The sequence below is a fragment of the Colossoma macropomum genome, unplaced genomic scaffold (genome assembly GCF_904425465.1).
Source record: "Colossoma macropomum unplaced genomic scaffold, Colossoma_macropomum, whole genome shotgun sequence".
Classification (NCBI taxonomy): domain Eukaryota; kingdom Metazoa; phylum Chordata; class Actinopteri; order Characiformes; family Serrasalmidae; genus Colossoma; species Colossoma macropomum.
Window position 1 is genome coordinate 32,373,710 of NW_023494804.1, and position 18,846 is coordinate 32,392,555.

Genomic DNA, 18,846 nt, shown 5'->3' on the forward strand with positions numbered 1-18,846 from the left:
CCGTAGTGCATGCTGTGCTTTTTGATGCAGACAGATGTTGCTGTGGTGTTTCTTCAGTGAAAAAGGGCTACAGAAGTGTAGTTTCGGTGTGTTGTGGAGAATTTTACTCACAAAGAGGGTGAAGGGGGGCTCACATGACTTGGAGGCGAAGAGCCAGAGCGCATGCTGGCCATTCAGTAGTGGATCAGAGGAAGAGGAGGAGGAGGGAGCGGAGAGGGGTGGGGGGGAGCGGAGAGGGGGAGGAGGGAGGAGTGGAGGAAAGGGGAGGGTAGAGCGAGCAGGAGAGCGAGCGAGAGAGGGAAACACGGTCACACTCACACACCCCTCTAGGAGCTCTCGCCGGATAGACCACTCCACATGGCTGGAAGAAGAACACAGTGGAGTTAACACTGGAGAGAGAGAGAGAAGGAGCGAGAGACACTGGATCATAGTGGAGTGTACAGCACTGTGTACGGAGCCTATCAACTAGGATTCATTCATAAAGAGACGGAAGACAGAAGCTTCTTCCACGAAAGGTATGGAGTGGATCTCTGTGGTTCCTGCTGGTCTTTTTGGAGAGTACCTGCTGTGTTTTGATGGTTTACCTGTAAGTTCTTTCTGCCAGTGGTTTGTGTGCAACAGTGAGAGAGTGAGAGAGAGACACAGACCGAGACTTGGAGCCCACACTCCGGGCTTTTAACACTCTTTCACGTTGTTTGTTCAAGCCTCTCTAAAAGTGCTTCTTATTGTCTTTGTTGGACAACTGCTTTGTGGGTGTGTGGTGGGGGACTGTTTTGGGTCTCTGAACCAAATGGCTGTGCAGTCGTAAAGCCCCCTCACCCAGACGGAGGTATTAGGATGGTGAGGAAAGGGGGAGCGCTCTCATCTGTCTCCTTTTCTCACTCGCTCTTTGCTTCTGTTTCTCTCTCTCTGTGTTTTATCTGGATGTCTCTCGACCTCACTGTATATAGTGGAGAAGATGAGAACTTGCATCTCAGCTTTTTGTGTGTTTGTGTGAAGTCAGTACACTTACATCTGTATGAGCTCTCTCTCTCTCTCTCTCTCTCTCCCTCTCTCTCTCTCTCTCTCTCTCTCTAACTCCACAGTATTCACATCGCTGTAAGATCCTCTTGTGTTGGCTTTGTGTCTATGTGTGAAGTCAGTGAGGGACTCCCGTTTGTATGTCTCTCTCTCTTTCTCTCTCTCTCTCTCGCTTTGTTTTTCTTTTGCTATCTCTCTTTTCTTTTCCTCCCTCAGTCTCTCTCCCTCTCTCTCTCCGTTGCGCTCTCTTTCTTATACTCTCTCTTTTTCCATCTGTCTACCCTTTCTGTCTCTCTCTCTTTCTGTATCTCCTCTCTCTCTTTGTCTTTCTTTCTTTTCTCATCTCTCCCTGTTTTTCTCTCTCTTTCTCTGTGTAGTCCCCCCTCTCTTTCTGTAAGAATCTCTCTCCCCTCTCTCTCTCTCTCTCTCTCGCTCTCTCTCTGTCTCTCTCACTCACTCTTTGACCTTCTCTCATTTCTTGTCCCTTCTTGTCTTTCTCTCTCTCTCTGACTCCCTGTCTCTGTATGTATCTCTCTTCTCTCTCTGCTTCTTTTCTCTTTTTGTCTCTCCTTTCTCTCTTTGTCTTTCTCTCTTTTCTTCTCTCCCGTCTTTCTCTCTCTCTTACTCTTACTCTATGTATCTCTCTTTGTATCTCTCTTTTCTCTCTCTCTCTCTCTCTCTGTGGGAATCTCTCCCCTTCTCTCTCTCTCTCCCCCTCTCTCTGTATGCATCTCTCTCTGTCTCTCTCTCTCTCTCTCTCTCTCTTTTGCATACCCCCCTTCTCTCTCTCTGTGTCTCTCTTTCTCGCATACCACTTTCTCTCTCTCTCTCACTAACCTTCTTAATCCTGTCCTGACTGTGTACAGTATCTGCTCCAGACTCTACTGTACGTGCTGCATTTATCAGCAACTGTCAGAGCCCGAGTCGTCCCAGAGCACAGCTCTCAGGTTGATAACTCAGCTGTAAACTGACAGAGTGGACCTGCTGTGTGTGTGTGACTCTGTGTGTGTGTGTGTGACTCTGTGTGTGTGTGTGTGAGTGACTCTCTCTCTGTGTGTGTGTGTGTGTGTGTGGTCTGAGTTTGTCCTAAGCGGAGCAGTAATTCCTGGGACGACTCTGAGACAATAGCTAACATTCCAGACAGCTTTCGCAAGTTTCTAGAGAAAGATGTTAAAGATAGCTACAGGTAAAGATAGCACTGATAATCTAGAGTTCTTATTAATGTCATGTTACTGTACAATTCAAAATCGACGTAACCGAACAAGTCAAAATATCTTCAAACTCTAATCATCACCTTTTCTACACTATATGTCCAGAAGTTTATGGACACATGCTTGCTCAACATTCTGAAAGGTATTAATAGAGAGTTTGTCCCCTCTTTGCTGCAGTAACAAGTTTCTACTCTTCTCAGTACGGTCTATATTATATTGGACCATTGCTGTGAGGATCTGATTGCATTCAGCCACAAGAGCATTAGTAAGGTCAGGTACTGATGTTGGATGATTAGTTCTGGATCACTTTCGCCACTCCAACCCCAGAGAACTCAGATCCACTGCTTCACATCCCAATGCTGGGACTTTATACCCCCCGAGCTGATGCTTGGCACTGGGCATGGTGACCGTAGGCTCAGGTTTGGCTACTCCAGAACATCCCAGTCTATCAGCAATGCTTCTCTATGGAGATTAAACACACTGCACACTGTGCATGTGTAGTTGAACTCCTGTGTCAGCAGTGGGTGCAGCTTAAAGTAGCTGAATTCATTAAATAGAAAGGGTGTGTGGATATTTTTGGACATTCTGAACAAAAATGTGGTGTTGATTGACAGCTTGGGATCCTCCATAGAATTCTCAGCTTTAGCTGTCGTCAGCTTATCAGAAACAGAAAGCAAGATGAGAGACGGACAGGAAGAGCCAAGGAAGTCGGACTTGTGTGTGATGGAGGGAAGGGTGTAGGAAAGGAAGAGTGAGTCAGGATGATGGGAGAGACAAAGGGCAGGAAGGAAAGAAGATGGTGAGAGGGTGCAGAAAAAGAAATGAGATCATATGAGGAAGATCAGGTGACGAGAACGAGAGAGAGGGAGACTATTCCCTTGCTTGGGTCGAGGGGTCACTGCTGTGGGTCTCAGCTGTGCTGGTCACTGCAGGAATCCAGACACAGAGAGAGAGAGAGAGAGAATTGGTAGATAATCTGGTCTGTCTTTGATGTGTGTGTTTACATCTTCCTTTTGTTCCTCACACATTTAGTAAAGACAATTGCAGGAAGTTACTCAATAACCGTCAGCACTGTTCAAAGGAAACTGTTTTGGTCTTATTACAGATCCATTTACAATCTATTGTCGGCTGATTACTTTGCCGATATGGTCACAGATCCACTGGAACTGTAAAAAGGGTGTGAAAGAAAGAGAGAGAGGAAGTATGAGCGAGAGAGTTTGCGTAAGAGCAGCAAATCTGCACTGAACAAAACTTTGCATCTTCAAAATGCAAACTTTAAAGGGGGAAGAGGAGAATAACTTTTAATGGAAGTTAATGCAGCGACATTGTGTTTTAGGTGATTTTGGAGCATCACTATTGGTCAATTTATCATTAAAAATCTTCACACAATGTAAATGTGAGCTTATATTTTTAAAACAACAAAAACAGATGAGGTTTTGTTCCAACAGCAACAGTATATTGTGTTTGTTTCAGATGTAGTTCCCTTCGTTTGTTTAACTTCCTGTCAAAATGGCCATTAAATACAAGTTAATCCTTTTTCAGGACATATTTCTGAGAAGATTAGATATAAGATAATCTACTTGCGTAAAGAGGGGGAAAGCGAAAGGAAAATAAGCAAAAAAAAGTTCCTAAAAATAAAGTTGAAAGAATTATTAACAGATACAGAGAAAATGGGACTCCTAACAACCACTTGGAAGACCTGGTTGACCACCAAAACTGCCCCCCCATCAGATAAACAGCACTTAAAGCTTTCATCTTTGAGAGAGAGGAGAAAATCAAGCTGCTTCAGATCTGAAAACATCCACAGGTGTTTCTGTCCATCCTTCCACTGTGAGAAGACGACTCAGCGCTGTGGGTCTGAAAGGATGTGTTTCTGTCAAAAAACCCTTACTGAGAAAAGGAGACGGACACATCAAACAAACAAGCTGAACAATGGACTGACCACCCCAGAGTCCAGACATCAACATCACTGAATGTGTTTGGAATTACTTGGATCATGAGAAGCAGAAAACATAACCAACTTCTAGCACTGAGCTTTGTAGGTGTGGAAAAATATCCCAAAAAAGAACAGACACAATAACAAGGCAAATTGTAAACACGGTAAATACTGACCATTGTGTGGTGTTGGGGTCTGTGGGACCCATTTTCAATTTACCAAAAGAAAAATGATGTGATTTATTATTATTTCAACCTCAGGTTCCTTGGCCTTTGCTCATTGTCAGTACCTTCACTTATAACCCACAGGGAATAAAAGTGTGTGAGGGTGGACAACATGGACAGGCTGCTGACTGGCTACAGCTGCTAAAGCAGAACCCTACACTGGACACGTGTGATATTTTAAACGTCTGGTGTTTTTACATAAATTGTTATGGCTGTATTGATTTAAAAAACCAATAATGTGGTGGGTCCAGCAGACCACTGAGTAACAAACATCAACACCACACAAGGGTTAAATTCTGCTTTTTTTCAGTGCTGAAAAAGGAATAACCGGCACTGAAGGGGTGTTTTGAATCGAAATGACTTAAATGAAGGGTGGTCTCGGACATTTGCATAGTACTGTATTTACAGCTGCTTAGTGCTATTGTTAGTCTGTTGCTTCACCAATATGGTCTCAAAGCTATTGGAACTGTAAAGTGGGTGAGAAAGAGAGAGAGAACGTAGAGAGAGAGAGAGAGATTGAAAAATAACCAGAGAGAGAGAGAGATAGCCAGAAATGCGGAAACTGATACTGTGGGGAGAAAAGAGAAAGAGAATGTGAGAAAAAGTGGCGCAAGCTGGTCCTTAGTCATTACAGAGTGCTCGTGGAATCCCTCTCTCTCTCTCTCTCTCTCTCTCTCTCTCTTTCTTGTAGACTCTTTGCCACTCATTCTGAATGGAATTGCTTAGTGTGCAGTGTTGTGGATTTGAGCCAAGCCAAACAAAGACGTGCTCCCTCTCCTCTCCTGAGGAGGAATGGAGAGTTAAGAAGACAATGAGCCAGTCTTGCACTGTGTGTGTGTGTATGTGTGTGTGTGTGTGTGTGTGTACTGCTGACTCTGGTTTCTGGGCTGCGCTGGGTATTTGTGCAGCCCCTTTCAAAGAGTGTGTCTGCTCTTTATCACACTTAGGTTCCCCTGACGCTGTCACACACACACACACACACACACACACACTCGCTGCAGAAGGCTGATTACTCCTTCCCACCCAAACGGTGACGGTTGTCCTTATCAGCTCTCCTCTATCACAGCCGCAGCTCATTGTAGCTCCGGATGGATGTTGACTTGGTGTTTTAAAGGTTGACCATCATTTAGCAAACACCATTAACTTCCAGCGCAGGCCGTGTTGTGTAGAATTACACTGGAGTTTAGCAGAGTTGTCTAAGGGAATCACACGGAATGAAAAACAAACATGTTCAGATAAGGCTTACTGCTTACTTAGCACAGGTTTCTGACAGCGTATTGGTTGACTACTGACATTCAGTGGTTCGGAAAAAATGTACCAAGAGGACTGTTTGGCTTCCAGACTGAAAATATGTCAACATTAATATGTCTGCAGTTTACCTATCCAGCCCACAAATGCGTCTTTTTTTTAGTTTTACATAATATTGAGTTATGCTACACTACTAAGCTGGACTGTGTTGTTATAGTAAGGTTGGAAAACACAACCATGGTAACATTAGCTTAATTACATGATTACAAACATCATCTGATCTATCCTACCAGTGTTATTTCGCATGCATACAAACTATATCATTAAGCCGTCTGTGAAGGCCTAGAAGGCTCTGAGGATTCCCCACTGATAGGTAGAATGGCATTTCTATAAAGCTTGTCGAGTCTAGCAAAAATAGCTATAAAAGAACACATTTTTATATTAATAAAAGAGTTAATAAAGTCTGTATAGGGTGGCTCTGTTTGAATGGGGCATAAAAATAGTTTATTCAATGATTTTGTATTGTTTTGGATACTGACATTAAATAGAGCCTCTGTTGTGTGTGTGTGTGTGTATGTGTGTGTGTGTGTGTGTGAACTGGCTCATTATAGACCCTCAGTTAGTGTGAGTGTGTGTGCATTCACCCCTCTTTTTTCAAGCGAGTGCTAGATATTTACTGTATATTTTCCCGTATGTGCATGTGAGTTTATCTGTTTATCTGGCTGTATGTATGTGCGTTTCGTGTTTTGTGTGTGTGTAGCAGCTTGGAGTGCCTCCTCTAAACCCTGCGGCTCTGCTCAACCCTTCTGCCTCACCGGAGCAGGGTGCATCGGGTGAGAAGTGGGGGTGGAAAGGCTGTAGGATAGTGGATGTATGTGTACTGGGGGGGTCGGTTGGATGACACTGTTTAAATGGGTCATAGTATTGCCACGGCATGTCTAAAGCACACATTAAAGAAGCCAATAAGAGAGGGCCCCGGGTGTGTGTGTGTGAGAGAGTCTATATAGTGACCCAGTTTTCTCATTGCTTTTATGCCACAGTCACATCACCTAATGTAATCCCTCTGTTAGCTTTGCCCTGACTATATACAGTGGCATAAGCAGTTGTGTGTTCGTGTGTGTGTGTCACCAAATACACACAAACACACATGTAAGTGCTTATTTATGGCTCTTTATCTCAATCAAAGATAAAAGCCCATATGCCAACTACTACCACACTAAGATAACTGTCTGTTTACCAATACTGAGTCAAAATATATGGCAAAGTGCAATATTACCAATATTCCTCATTATGAGATTATTGTAATATTATTATAAGATTATTTCTTTTTATTATTATGATTTCTGCACATTGTACTTCCATGAAGTAAGTAGAGATGGACGATATGGCAAAATGATAACATCACGATACTTCAAGATATTTTCACGATACACAATGTGCATCATGATATTAATGCTGCATTCATGACAACTGGGAATTCTCCAAATCGGAATCTCCTTCCCACATAAAAGCATTCGCCTGCTTGAGGTTGGATTAAGTGGACGCTCACAGTAAGTTAGCGTCTGTTTGGCTGCTGTGTGTGTATAAAAAGCTCTTAAAAAGTCTTACCATTGCAATTAAAGGGCTGTTTGATTAATGCTTCGTTTATTTCAATCATTGATTTAGACAATGACATATTCCTCATTAAGATAGTGTCAAAAATGACATAAAATTATGCACCCACAGCAAAAACCTTGCACTGAACAGCTTAACTGTGCAATTTTCAAAGGAGCCTCTTGTGTTTTAGTGATATCATAAACAAATAGCACCTGATAAACAAACACAAACTTAAAGGTCTGTTTAAAAAGCTTAAAACACACTGTCAAGTCTCGTTCTATGGGCTCCAGCATGTTGAAATGACATCAGAGGACAGCAACTCTTGAGCAATTCTGACTTCCCGAGTATTGGTCCCACTTGGTCATGAAAGCTGCGTTAGTATTTTTGAGCTTTGGTACGTTGGAACAAACAAAAAGAGCCAGTAAAGCCACATTAAAAAAAATACTAGTAAAACTAAGAATACAGTGATTTGTATTGATTGTTACACACTGTAGTGTCTCCAGTTAAACAGGACTAATTAATTACTATTATCTCATTGTAATGAATCTAGTACTGATGTTATGCATGATATACTCAGAAAGCATAACGTAACTTAATGTGATATGATTTTTCATGATAACAATCAATATTTCACAATTTCCTGCCCCTACTGGCAAATAATGCTTGGTTGTTTTCAGAAATAATGCTTAATTCCGTAAGTTATACAGTGACATTTCAGTGCAGTAAGCTAATTTCACGTGCTGAACTGACTTAAAATGAGTAAAAATGTCAACAATGGATTTAAAAATCTTATAATCATCTTCAAACTATCTTTTAATGGCAAAATGTCATAGATTGCTTACATCTACAATGCTTTCACTTGCAAAAATATCATTTTACAATGTAGCAACAATAATATGTGGATGATAAGACGTGCATTTGGATGATTAATTCATAAAGCTACCATCCAAGCTTGTGTCCAGAGTGTTTCTCCATTCTTCCTGCACTCCAGTGATAGATAGTCTGCACACGCTCGGTGCTTCCTGACCTTCCCTGCTGTTTCCCATTCTCTTAAGCTAATGTGTGTCTTCCTAATGCGCCGTGTCCCCCCGCCCCAATATTAGCATAGGAGTGTGGCTGTTTAAGCGAAGACCCCCAGGGGGAGAGGAAGGGGGAGGGAGAGCGGGGTTGGGGCGCTTGGGGGTTGGGGTTTGTGTTCTGGAGGAAAGAATCTGACATCTGAAAAGAAGCCCACAAATTTGTTCTTTCATTCTTTTCTTGTGATTTATAATTAATGTGCACTCTCGCTGGCCCTCTTCTCTCATCTCTCTCTCCTCTGCTTCTTCACTCTGTCGACATCTCTCTACCGCTCCCTTTCATTCGACCTCATCCTGCATGTGCTTTGACATGTGTGACTGAAGTGACTGTATTCAGAATATAAAGAGTTTTCTGTGAAGTATATACTGTGAGTATTTCCTTAGATATATCTATATATAAAGACTACAAAAAAACCCTCCTGTTTCCAGTATGTCAGACTTTATATACAGCACTGTGCAATATATAATAATATATAATATATATTATATATAATATTAGTATTAATATACTAATATAATAACTATAAATAGCTTTAAGACAAAAAGAAATAAATTTATGTGTCAATATGTTTGTGTAACCATTTCCAGACCTCTTCTCAAGGAGGCTGTGTTACAATCCAACACTTGGTTTGGCTAATCAGTATTTCATTGAGTTAAATCAGGTGTGCTGGTGGTTGAACTTCATTAGAGTTTATTTACATTTATTCTAATGTTTTATTGTGTTTTTACTAGCAAAAAATACATGTGCAGCCCATTTCAACTCCCCCCACAGCCTTTCAATGGGATTCAGTTCTGGACTTTGACTAGGCCGTTCCATAACTCTCCACTTCTTCCTTTTTGAGCCTTTTCTTGGTGGGTTTACTTGTATGTTTGGGATCATTATCATATTGAAAGGTCCACTTCTTCAGCTTCAACTTTTTTACAGATGGCCTCAGATTCTCCTCAAGCACTCTTTGGTATGAAAGAGAATTCATGAGTGATTCTATGACTGAAAGCTGGCCAGGCCCCGAGGCCGCAAAGTGGCCCCAAACTATAACATTTCTGCCATTAAGCTTTACAGTTGGCATGAAGTTCTTCTGTTCAAATGCTTTGGTTTTCAGCAAATGTGACTTCTAGTATTGTGACCAGACAGGAAAGGCCTCCTCCTGGCTCCTCCTATGCAGGTCAAATTTGTGCAAATTTGTCTCTTTCAGCATCTTACGCTTGTATCTCAGGTTAAATTTGCTGGGGCAGCCTGGCCTGGACATGTTAGCAGAGGTTTTAGATCTTCTCCACTTGTAGATGATCTTCTGCACAGTGGAATGATTGATTTCCAATATTTTGGACAACCCCTTCCCAGACTCACAGGCATCTACAACTTTCTTTCTGAAGGCCTCAGCCTCTTTTGATCTAGGCATGATGATACCTAACACTCCAGTAACAAAGAGCAGACCAGATATCTGAAGTTTAAATAAGACAGGTTTCTCCAAGATATTCTCTAGTGGTGTTTTAATCATTCTGATCGAGTGCACCTGATTTCAATCTGACGCGTTTAAAGTAGTGATGTGTGTAGGGGTGTGCTTACTTTTTCCACGTAAGAAAACTGCATTACTGTTTATTTCAGTTACATAAAGCATGACAAAAATGTTAATTCTGAGGGTCACCTGTAAAATCATATCACCTTTATCTGTCAGCACTGTATATATATATATATATATATATATATGAAGACTAGAAAAATGTCCGCTGTTTACACTGTAAATTTCATAATGAATGGACAATTAAACATGAATAAAACATCATATTATAAATACACACTTACACACACATACACACAGTTTCTAAACCGCTTATCCTTCTGGGTTGCGGAGGGTGGGGGGGTGTGCTGGAGCCTATCCCAGCGGTCATTGAGCGGAAGGCAGGATACACTCTGGACAGGTATAATAAATACAAATAAACATTAATACAGTAAAATGTACCAAGAATTTTTGTTATGTTTTTAGACATTTTTTGCATCTTGATTAAAGAATACAGTTAGAATACAGGTTTGGTACTTGGTACTTTGGTTGGACTTCTCAGTGAGCTCCAGCAATCACATGGATTTGTTAAATTGGATGGTAACTGTAAATACTGAGCGTCCAAGAGGAAAGATTTAGAAATGGTTGAACTAACACACTGACACACAAAATCACAATAGAATATTTATTTATTTTTTCTATATTTGTTCTAGTGTTGGTGTTATGTTGAATAAATAAATACGTACGGCCTGCATAAATGCATATCTCTGTGTGTGTGTGCGTGTATGCCAGTCATCAGTCATCCTGTCCTCAACCCCTCCCCCTCGCGCAGTGTAATTTGTCTGGTTTTACCGGCCTTTGAGAGCTGCTGCATGCCAGCATGTCAGATTGTTTATGAAACACCTTTAGGTGAATGGAGTGAACTGAAACACACATATACACACTGTATGAAGCTGTAAATGGGCCGTTGCTATGGCTGAGATTAGTGGACTAATCCTGAAAATTCAGACCCAGGTTGACCCCTGCTGACACTACACTGCACTGGGGTCAGTTGTACAGATTCTACATCCAAATCGGCTTTGCTCCTCGCACAAAAGTAATAGGTTGAATTGACTTGATTCAGTTGCGAACGTCATTTCTACATGAATAAACTAAATTACTAAATTACACCAACAGAGTTTAGTCTTTGTGTTTACTTATGTTTGACAGTGACTGTGTTGATGTGGATATTTTATTTATGTGAGAATAACTAGCATAGGAAGAAAACCTTGTATCTCCAAAATGGTAACTTTACAGGAGAAAGACAAAACCTACATTAGTTTTAATGTAAGTCAATGGAACCAGAATGTTTTCCAAGTCATTTTGGGCCGTTTCTTTTGGTCCATTCATCGTGAAATTTACACACAATGCAAAGGGTAACAGGTTTTTTCAAATTATGTCAAAAACTGAAAAATGTAAAAATTGGAGACACAAGGTTTTCTTCCGACAGCAGCGAAATTTTAGTCAGATAAGTTTAGCGCGTTCACTTTTTTTAGTGTGCAAGTACTAATAGAGGATGTTTATGATGTTGTTACATATTTGCAGATGCTGATACATAAACATTTATAAACTTAAGAACCTGGAACTGAATTAGTATTGCAGCGAAATGTAGCACTTATTTGTAAAAAATTATTTAAAGTCACTTTTCGGCACAGTAGCCCAGCGCCGCCAAAACGTTCTGCTCTTCCAGAGTTCAATAAAAATAATTTTGAAATATTGCTCAAAACTAAACATCTGTGTGATGCTGATATACATATTAGGCTGATATATATATTAGGCACTAGTGATGCACAATGATTATATATAATAAATGCCTAATAAATGATGAATTATTTCTTTATCTTCAGGGAATTATTGTTTTATTTTGCCAGCAGATCTTTGCTCAAATCTGCCATTAAGTGATGATTCAAAATTCACGTCCCTCTACATTTCAATCTTTATGGCAATTACATAATAAATAAATACAAACACTAGTTTTGGATCAGTACCCTTAAGCCCTCACCCTCATTCTTCCCTTTAATCAGCTAAAGAACATGACCACCATGTCCAGCTTAGAAAGGCAGCTCAGCCGCAGGCGAAGCCACGGATCATTCTCTCACTTATTACAGCTGCTAATGCAGTTTGGTGACAGAGAGTAAAGACTGAGTGGCGGGTGTGCACGCATGTGCAAAGGGGACAGGTGTTGATGGGGTTTGATTGCTTTGTATGAGCCCTTTCGCTCTGTTGCCCTCATGTACAGTGTGATGGAGTGACACCCAGGGAAAAGGGACAGTTGGTCCTTTACGCTACTTAAACCTAGCAGTGCGTCTGCCTCGATGTCCGTGGCTGACCGCATTTCACCAAACGCCGAGGACATCCTCAGCCCCGGCCCCTCCTCACTGACCTGGAAGAGATCAGATCACTTAGCGGAAGGAGGCCCTGAGTGGCACTCTGGCCTGCTCCACTTCTCAGCTCACACTGCTTTTGAAGCCCAGCCATGCGGGTCTGTGGCATTTGAGAGCTGCTTTTGTTGTGTTTCCTCCTCTTGTGGGGGGGATTATACTGATGGAAGACTCTCCTATTTATCACCAGCAAAGTGTTTTCCATGACTGATCATTGACAGAGGCATAATCTAATCTAGAGAAGAGGTAACATATCGCTGCTGACAGAACAAAACCTTGTATCTCCAAAACGACAACTTTATAGGAGAAGGAAAAAACCTGCTTTACTTTTAATGTAAGTCAATGGAACCAGACTTTTTTCCAAGTAATTTTGGGCCGTTTCCTTTGGTCCATTCATCATGAAATTTAAACACAATGCAAAGGGTAACAGGCATTTTCAAATTATGTCAAAAACTGAAAAACAACACAAATGGAGATTTTTGGAAGTTTGTTCCGACAGCAGCGATAAATAAGGCTAAAATATAAATAAACAGAAACTTGACATTCATCAGCACCATAAAATCAACACATGTTCTAACTTCTACCAGGTATCATAACCCCTACTAAAGGCAGCACTGAGAGATGTATTTTAGCTTAATCTGTATCAGTCTTTGGTTCAAAGTTATTCTCTTCTTCTAGCTGTCTTTTGTCATTTATGGCACTGTTGGCTGTTTTCTGGGCAAGACCAGGGGAAATGATGTCGCCTCTGCAAGTAATGGTGAAGCTCTGGCTTACAGCTGGTGGTCTCCTGGCTCACATTTGGCTGCATGCATGCAGGCCACTTTGTGCCCAGTAAGCAATTTGATTCTAAACCAGATCCGGCAGCCAGATCTGGGCCGGAAAAACTGAAATCCCCCCGGATCAGGGCCAGAATTTATTTACTTTAGTGTCAATGTGTCAGTTGCTCTTTTTAGTTTTATCACTGTGTAAAATGTCTGCTAGGAACTCTTTACAAAGTGATAAACGCAACCCGCTATGATGTTTGTAGCATATATGCTAACCATCATCACATCTCCATGCCCTAATTGTGAATTAACAGATATGCTCTTGATAACTGAGAACATTTTATTGATCCCTGGCAAGAAATTGAGGTGCAACAGCACGAGACTCCACAAAATAAGTGCAAAATAAAGTAATTGAATATAAACAAAATAAAAAAGGATACAAAGGGTGAGCATCCAAAAGGCTGTGCTGAGGTAATGTTTGTTCAGTCTGTTATTCTCTTATTTAGCAGGCTAGACTGTAATGTTAATGGGTTAGTTGTTATTTTTAGATGCTAATAACTCTTTACAAAGAGATAAATGTAACTTAAACTAGCTAAAGCTGGTGTTTGCAGTATGTTATGCTGTAAAATATCTGCTAAGAACTCTTTACAAAGTCATAATCGCAACCCGCTAGGTAGCTAACACTGTTGTTTGTAGCATGTATGCTAACCACCATCACATCTCCATGCCTCAGTCATGAATTAACAGTTATGCTCTTCATAACTGAGAACACTTTATTGATCCCTGGCAGGAAATCGAGGTGGCACAACAGCACGAGACTCCACAAAATAAGTGAAAAACAAAGTAATTGAACATAAACAAATGAAAAAAGGATATAAGGGTGAGCATCCAGAGGGCTGTACTGAGGTAATGTTTGTTTATTTGAGCTCAGTCTGTCATTCTCTTATTTGGCAAGCTAGAATTAATGGGTCAGTTATTATACTTTAGATATTTTATATTTTAAACGCTATATGCTAATAATTCTTTACAAAGTGACAATCATAACTTTAGCTAGCTAGCTAACACTGGTGTTTGTAGGATAGTGGACCACTGTTGGCCTGCTGATGGCAAAGCTGGTGGTCCACTAGTGTTTCGCTCAGCGTTTTTTGGGCGGCCCATTGTTGGTAAAGTGGAGTATTTGACAAAATTCCACTTATTATTGCTTATTGTCCGCTCACAGTCTAATTTTCTTATTTTTCCTACCTTCCTTTTTTTAGTTATACTTTGTAAATCAGTTTAGTAAATAATTTTAATCTAGCTCAGTGTCGGCAACAACATTTTCTATAAAATCATTTTATATAAGGACATTTTTATTATTTTTTCTTTCGGTTGTATGTAATATTTGTCTTGTTTTCCAAATTAAAAGCATTTAAAATCTGTTTGAGAAGATTAAACTAGGCAGAGCTTGTATGCAGGACAGTAATCTGAGTGGTCCGAGGGTGGACCCGCAGTAGCAAACAGTCAGCGGGGTGCCAACCTTATCAAGCCAGTGGACCAATATACGCTCGCTATCTGGGCACCATTATGTTTCTGTGCTTCGGTCATTAATTCACAGTTACACTGTAGGTAACTGATAACATTTTATTGATCTTTGACAAGAAGTTGAGGTGGCACAACTGCATGAGATTGAGCAAGCAAAGTAAACGCAAAACATACTGACTGAAAATATATTTAAACAACCGAAAAAAGAAGAAGTACAGGTAGTGAGCAGTGCTGCGCTGAGGTAATGACTGTATCTGTCTACTTTCTAAAACGAAACGCTTCACGAAGTGAGAAAGTTTAGCTAGCTAGGAAGCTAACACTGACATTTGTAGCATGCATGCTAGCCACCATTCCGTTTCTGTGCTAAGCTCATTCGTTTACACCGATGTTCTTCACAGTTGATTACATTTTATTGACTCTTGATAGGAAATTGAGGTGGCACAACAGCACAAGACTCAATTAAGTAAACATAAAAGTAAGGTAATTGCAATATATAAACTAATGTACATGTATTTTAGCTTGAGCTGTGTCTGTCTTCAGTTTGAGGTATATTCTCTATCTTTGGTAACACTTGAAGTCCACGAGAATGTAAACTAGAATGTCATGCTAGCTAATGCTGCTGTTTTTAGCATGTATGCTAGACACAATTACATGTTCTTGTACTCCAGTCATTAATGAACGGTTATACTGTGGATAACTGATAACAATTTATTGATCTCTGACAGGAAATTGAAGTGATATAACTGCATGAGACTCTAATGAGATAAGCAAAGTAAATATAAAGTAATTAAACCATATAAACAAATGAAAAAACAAAACAATAGACATACAAAGCGGCAAAGCGACATACATGAAGAGATACTGGTATACTTAATGTAGTGCTGTTGTACGTGGGCTGCACAAAAGCACAGGAATATACAATGATCAGGCATAACATTATGACCACCTCCTTGTTTCTACGCTCATTGTCCATTTTATCAGCTCCACTTACTATATAGGTGCACTTTGTAGTTCTACAGTTACAGACTGTAGTCCATCTGTTTCTCTGCATACTTTGTTAGCCCCCTTTTACCCTGTTCTTCAGTGGTCAGGACCCCCATGGACCCTCACAGAACAGGTACTATTTGGGTGATGGATCATTCTCAGCACTGCAGTAACACTGACGTGGTGGTGGTGTGTTAGTGTGTGTTGTGCTGGTATGAGTGGATCAGACACAGCAGTGCTGCTGGAGTTTTTAAACACTGTGTCCACTCACTGTCCACTCTATTAGACACTCGTACCTTGTCAGTCCACCTTGTAGATGTAAAGTCAGAGACGATAGCTCATCTGCTGCTGCACATTTTGTGTTGGCCATCTAGTCCTTCATCAGTGCTCACAGGACGCTGCCCACAGGACGCTGTTGGCTGGATATTTTTGGTTGGTGGACTATTCTCAGTCCAGCAGTGACACTGAGGTGTTTAAAAACTCCAGCAGCACTGCTGTGTCTGATCCACTCAGACCAGCGCAACACACACTAACACACCACCACCACATCAGTGTTTCTGCAGTGCTGAGAATGATCCACCACCCAAATAGTACCTGCTCTGTGAGGGTCCATGGGGGTCCTGACCACTGAAGAACAGGGTAAAAGGGGGCTAACAAAGTATGCAGAGAAACAGATGGACTACAGTCTGTAACTGTAGAACTACAAAGTGCACCTATATAGTAAGTGGAGCTGATTAAATGGACAACGAGCATAGAAACAAGGTCATAATGTTATGCCTGAAGTATGTACTGCTATATATAAATGTAACGTGGATGTACAGAAGTACTATCGCAGTCTGCTATACGTTCTTCTGCCTTTTCTGTGATCCTGCAGTGGGACTTAACACAAACCCCCACAGCGCGTCTGCCTCACACTCACTGACGTCAGGCTACCTGATCACACGCTTCACTGATCTGATATCTCTGCCTAACCCTGCTTCCTGAGGCACTGTGGCAGGAGGGAGGAAGTGTTGAAAGTTCCTCTGAGCTCACCGCTACAAAGATCCATGTTTTGGAATCTAAGAAGGACTTCCTTCATTCGGCCTGTCAGTTAGAGCTTTTTTCACACAAGCAGGAGAACAGAAGGTTCTCATTCACCAGAACTGCTCCAATAAGCATAAATCATAATACAGTCAGTTCTACATAGTACAAAGGACAGCATGCTATAAAAGAAGACAGTAAGGCTGAAAGAGACTGAGGCTTTCATAATACACTTATTTACATGTTCATTTAAAGTATTTATCAAGTGTTTTGATCCACAGTGACTTAGGAAAGTGCTTTGTTGTCCACTCAGAGACTGAATCCTTACCTTAGCACAAATAAGTTAGAGTCTAAAAAACCTGTGAGTTAAGATGCTGCCAGACTTCCTTACATCTTAAAGGTTAGTTGGTTGAAACTCAGTTGCACTTGAAGCTCGAAAGGAACAGAAGTGGTAACAAGTCACTAAGTTGCAAGTAACAAGTTAGTCTCAAGTCTTCACACTCAAGTCCCGAGTCAAGATAGTCGAGTCTCGATTCAAGTCCCAAATCAACAGTCCTAATCTTTGAGAGTCCTGAACAAGTCAGTCTGCATTCTTCAGCTAATTTAAGGCCATAATGGCTGTATATTAATATATATATCTTTACCTTTCCAACTAAAATATCCAAAATCCAGTATTGCATTACATATAAAAAATTTTTAAAAGTACAACTAAACTTAATTTAAAAACTAGTTTAGCACAAAAACTTGGTCATCCGCTAATTTTAATTCAATTTAGATGATTTTAGATGATTTTAGCTCAATTTGACTGAACAGTTTACAGAAAAGACAGCAAAATGCTGGTGAATGTACGAAGCTGAAGTTGATGCCAGCAGCTTCTTGTTTGAATTTTCCCGTTCCGTCTTAAATGGTGCAGCAATTACATTCCGGCACCTCATTGCTGCACCATTTAAGATGGAATGGAAAATTCCAATATGACACTGGCGAATATACAGTCAACTTCAGCCTCATGGTGAAGGTTGTTTTACCTGCAGAAGCTGTTAAAATCGGTCAAATAGAAAGAAATATGTTTCTTTTGTTTTGCTATCATAAGGAAAATGGTCAGTTCACCTGGTGAGTTTCTCCAGTAAGGCTGAGTGAGGGCGCATTGATGCTGTTGATGCTTCGTTTGTTTCCAGCTTATGGAGGTGAACTCGAGCTCTAACTCTTCGCCTGTCTTCTGAAATAAAATAATCTGAGCATAAACACAGTGACGGACATCGGACGATGCTGCTGTTTATTCAATTTACGGCAGGAAACGAATCCATTCACATGAAAAATAATTGGCTGGGTAGATCCCGTCTGCAGTCAGACTCTCTCCACGTTTCTTCCACTTTGAGTCTCGAGTCTTTCTGAGACATGACGTTTAAGTCAAAGTCGAGTCCCAAGTCTTTCTTGATTTTCTCGAGTTGAGTCTAAAGTCACAAAATTCATGATTCGAGTCAGACTCGAGTCCAAGTCATATGACTTGAGTCCACACCTCTGGAAAGGAATAAACCACGTTTTGACCGTTGCCCATAGGTAGGGAGGCGGTCCATTTGTGGCTTTGTAGGCAAACACCAGGGCTTTACATCTTATAAAGGCAGCTCAGTTGAACTTGATTAACCGTTAATTGAAACATATACATTTGATGAGTCTGCAATGATTGGGTGGCAGTTTGCACTATGATAATGCAAACATCTGAGAGGCTTATTATTCAGCAACTACATGGGCTATAATGCAAACTGGCTGATGTATAGAGTAATAGGTCCTGGCCAATTATGGGGTCAAATTATCCTCATGGTCTCTCTTAAGAAACAGAGCCTGATGAATGTACTCAATTGTATCAGACATAGCATTTTTATGTTCTTATGAGGTTTTCCCAGTTTATCTTGTTCCAGTGAAGCATTTCGGAAAATTTGATAGGCTTTGCAGGGCTTTTAATTTCGATTATGTCATTTTAATCATGTCCATTTTATCATGTGGTCTTTTGTATAAACTCTGATTGCTCATTTAATCGTCAAAATAATTAATAGATTGCTTAATTGCTAATATAATCGATAGTGACAGCCCCAATTTAGGTCACTGTAAACGTACACTGTTGTGCCGTAGTTGCTTGTAGGTGAATTACACATTTTGAAGTGAATTCCTGTTGAAAAGTCTACTGTCAGTAGTGTCAGCCTCACTGTGTGAAGACAGAATCATGTGTGTTCGGTAATGACATGCTCAGCCTCGGCGCCTGCTGTGGGACATGACAAGGCGCTGATAGGCAGAGGAGGTGAAGAGTAGGAGAGGTGTGTGTGCATGTAATTCAC

The 18,846-nt window shown here is 40.8% G+C and overlaps 1 protein-coding gene across 2 annotated transcripts in view; it reads left to right on the top strand.

The window, feature by feature from the left end:
- The first annotated feature begins 268 nt into the window (after positions 1-268).
- The window catches only part of tiam1a (TIAM Rac1 associated GEF 1a), a 131,577-nt gene continuing 112,999 nt past the window's right edge, over positions 269-18,846 (top strand). For both annotated transcript variants that reach the window (XM_036594673.1, XM_036594674.1), the window contains exon 1: positions 269-515. The gene's annotated coding sequence lies outside the window, so the exon portion shown is untranslated. The remainder of the gene's footprint in view (positions 516-18,846) is intronic.